Source organism: Suncus etruscus, chromosome 4, assembly GCF_024139225.1.
Source record: "Suncus etruscus isolate mSunEtr1 chromosome 4, mSunEtr1.pri.cur, whole genome shotgun sequence".
In the NCBI taxonomy this organism is placed as follows: Eukaryota; Metazoa; Chordata; class Mammalia; order Eulipotyphla; family Soricidae; genus Suncus; species Suncus etruscus.
In genome coordinates, this window is record NC_064851.1 from 19,565,152 (window position 1) to 19,568,926 (window position 3,775).

General features: G+C 41.2%; 1 pseudogene; it reads right to left on the reverse strand.

The window, feature by feature from the left end:
- Positions 1-1,313: 1,313 nt before the first annotated feature.
- LOC126006646 (nuclear transport factor 2-like) lies at positions 1,314-1,686 on the reverse strand (annotated as a pseudogene).
- Between the last annotated feature and the right edge of the window lie 2,089 nt (positions 1,687-3,775).

A 3,775-nucleotide genomic window follows, 5' to 3' on the forward strand; every position in this document is an offset into this window, starting at 1 on the left:
GAGCACAGAGCCAGTAGTAATCCCTAAAAGCCGGCTGGTGTGGCCCCCCCAAAACAAACAAACTATATATATGCCATAGATTAACTACTATTATTTTTATTATTTTAACTAGATATTGCTGTCTGTGATATTTACTCTGTGTGATTTTTGAGGTACTGTTTTAGCCAGAACAGACTGGTTGACTCTCATGTATGCACCTTCTTCCTAGCTCCCCCTTGTGCCCAACCTAAGTGATTTTCTAAGCCAAAAAAATTAACCCCTTTAGCTCACAAGATAGCCAGGTAGGGTGAATTGGAACTCTCAGAATTACCAATCCCAGTGTGATATACAGTAAAGCAACACTTTTTAGGAGGGGCAAATCCTACTGACACCATTTATAAAAACCTTTTTACCACTGGGGTGCTTAGGATGGGCATACAAAAGCTTGGCCAATGAGGGTCAAGAGGAAAATCTTCTGGGGAGGAAGGAGTTAGGGGGAAAGATTTCTTTCTTATAGAAAGGCTTGTATAGCTGAGATGGCCCTTTTCTCTCCCCAGAAGGCTGTGTCTGTGTGTGATTTCTGTCATCTATATTTTTAGTGAGAATGGAATGACACCAGTAAGGCATAAAGTTCACACATACACACAACTACAGTGATAATTTTTATAATTATTTTAACCAGATAATGCTACATGAAAGTTCAGAATCATGCTTGCAAACAAAACAGCAAACACTGTGTCTAATATTAAAGTTCCCGTCCTCATTGCCTCTCCTCCCAATTCTCTCTGGAGAGTTGAAGCTTATTTCTGTTCGCTTTCAGTGTGGGCTGGCCCTGGACCCACTTTAAGCAATAGAATATGTAGCATGTGATGTCGAAGTCCAAGTCTTAAGAGAATTGAAAGCTTTTCTTTCCTTTCTGTTCTTTTTTTTTTTTGAACTGTTAAGAGAAGTTTTGTGGTTTTACTGTATCATGAGACATTGAAATATGTGAACAAATCAATATCTGGGCAAGAGGCAGTTGCTTTCTTTGGGCACCAGAGAAACTTTTCAGTAGATTAAAGCAAGAGACAATCTTTTGTATTACTTAAGTCTTTCCAAGGCATGTGCTGATTCAACACAAACTTCTCCTGTCAGATGCAACTAGTCTAGCATCCAAACATCATGCATAATACCAGGGCACTTCCCCCACTCCCACTTTGGCTTTGTTTTGTGTGTGTGTGTGTGTGTGTGTGTGTGTGTGTGTGTGTGTGATATTTGGAGCATATGGAGGTGTGCAAATGGCATAAGAAATTGGAGGGAGGAGGAAACAGCATGAGTGCTTTGCAGGGAAGAAGTCAGCCAAAGTTGTATAGGGCAAGCCTGAACATGTCATTGGTGCAAACCCAAGCATCTGCTTTAATAGGAACATCTGGTGGAACCCCACGAGGGGGTCTTCATTAACCTTGATATGACCCACCACCATATTGATGATGCAACTATCAGGAGTGGGCTGATGGTCCTGTGCTCGGATACTATGCTGGATTTTCTGGAATGAAAGGCTAGCTTCTCCACAATGGCAGTTTCCCCCTGGAATTGCTGTTCTTCCCATGTAAAGCACAATATGTCAATATATGTTGCAGCTCAATAAGTCCTGCCATTATCAAATAACTGGTAGTCATGCTGAATGAAACTGGATTCAATCTGCACCCAAATTGGCTTTCGACTCATTCCAGAATGTCTTCTGGCTTATGGAGACCTGAAAGGCTAACTCAATGGGATCAGTAGCCTCTTTCCTCCTTGTTCTAAAACTTGCCCTTCTTTCAGAACTCAGCAGCTCTCTAGCTGGGAAAGGCTCAAGATCAGAAAGAGATCATGAGGAAGGGAGTAGAATTTCTTCTACTGAGTTCTAGCTACTAACCAACAATAGTTGAGCCTGGGCTGAATCATCTGGGTGTTTTCTGCTACATCCAGCCTTATCTAGAGTTGCAGTCCAGTCCAGATATCACAGAGTCAAACAATCTTCATTCTCTCAATTTCCAGGATCACAAGAGGAAAAAAACATTGTTATTTGGAGTCATTGCGTTTTGACTCGGGAGATATCAAAAATACTTTGTAGTATTTAACAAATACTTTTGGAGCCAGAAAGATAGTACAGCAAGTAAGGCAATCACTTTGCATGTCACAGTGACATGAGTTGGATCTCCAACACTGCATATGGGTATGGTCTCCTAAAACCCCCAGAAATGACCACTGAGTACAGAACTAAGAGTAAGGCCAGCACACACTTGGATTTGATCAAAATAAAAACAAAACAAAGCAAAAATACTAAGTTTTTTAATTCTATCTAAACCAAAGTTAACGACAATAGAATCAAGAGACTCAAACTATAACAAGCTAAACACAAAGTGGATCTGTTACACTAGCAGTCCAGGGGGCTAAGGGTGCAGGTATAGGATGCATGCTGGGAACTATGGTGGAGGGAGGTCAACCCTGGTGGTGGAAATGGCCCTAATTTGCTAATTGATAAAGATTGAGTACTAGACTTACCTAGGCTGTTCATATCCTCCCTAAAAAGCTTGGAAGACCCTGTTTATACCGTGGGAAGGACACATATTACAGGCTTCAAAATCATCTTCAAAATATGACCATTTTATACTTGACTATTGTGGGACCTTATGCAAGATTCTTATTGTTGTTTTGGACAACCAGAGATGCTTAGGGGTTACTACTCCTGGCTGTCTGCTCAGAAATCATGCTTGGCATTGCTTGGGGTACCAAGGATGAATCCAGGGTTAGCCATGTGCTAGGCAACTGCCTTAATTCCTATACTATCTCCCCAGCCCCAAGATTCTTATTATTTTGAGATATATTTTCCTCTTTCTATTTGCAGATAGAGGCCAATACTAACAAATTCCTCATAGAGCAGTATGGAATGTGCCAATGAGACAACACATGTAAATGACCTTTATAAAATTATTTTGTCCTCAGGCAATTAATACTATTATTTTTTCATGTACAGAAGGGACTAGTGCATAAGCTTATTCACTGAAAGTCTCTTTCTATATTTTGTTGTTGAATTTTCCTCATTCTAGGTAGCAAGAGCACCAAGGGAAAGTAAGTATTATTTCTATCATCTTGTCACCATTGTGACCAGGGTGCTTATATCCTAGGCTTTTTGTGTCTTCTCTGAAATACTTAGAAGGCCCTCATTATCCATCATTGTCATTTTTATTGTCATCATCCTCGTGTGCCATTTCTTGAACATCTACCAAGTACCACTCTTGTCGCAGATTCTTGCAGAACATTCACGCTATTAATCCTCTTTACAGGTGAGGCGATCAAAGCTGATACAGGGTATTCTCCTTGCTCAAGATCATGTGGAAGTAGAGTTTGCTTGCTGAGAAATTTAAAACCGGATAAATAGAGTATTTGTTGTCGGCTGCATGTCCCTCCTTCCTTCATCAACCTCAGAAAACTAATGATTCTTCTTAAGTGATCCTGGGGCGTTTGGGATGTCAAGCACATTATTAAGCCACACTCCAAACACCAGTAATGCAAATGGTACTCTGTGGGGAAAACACCCTCTGGCATCAGGATAGTGGCAATGAAGATGGACCTGAAAGTCCATGAACTGAAGTTGAGGGGAAGCCAAGCGTCCCTGTTTATATCTTAGAAACCTGCTCAGAATCAGGGCAGGCGCTAATTAGATAGCCACTCAGAAAGTTGTGATCACTGACTGGAAGCCATCCAGATTGCTCTCTTTGTTCCAGAAGCTTCGGAAGAGGAGGCCCTCCTCCCCATCTCTCCTTTTCTCCAC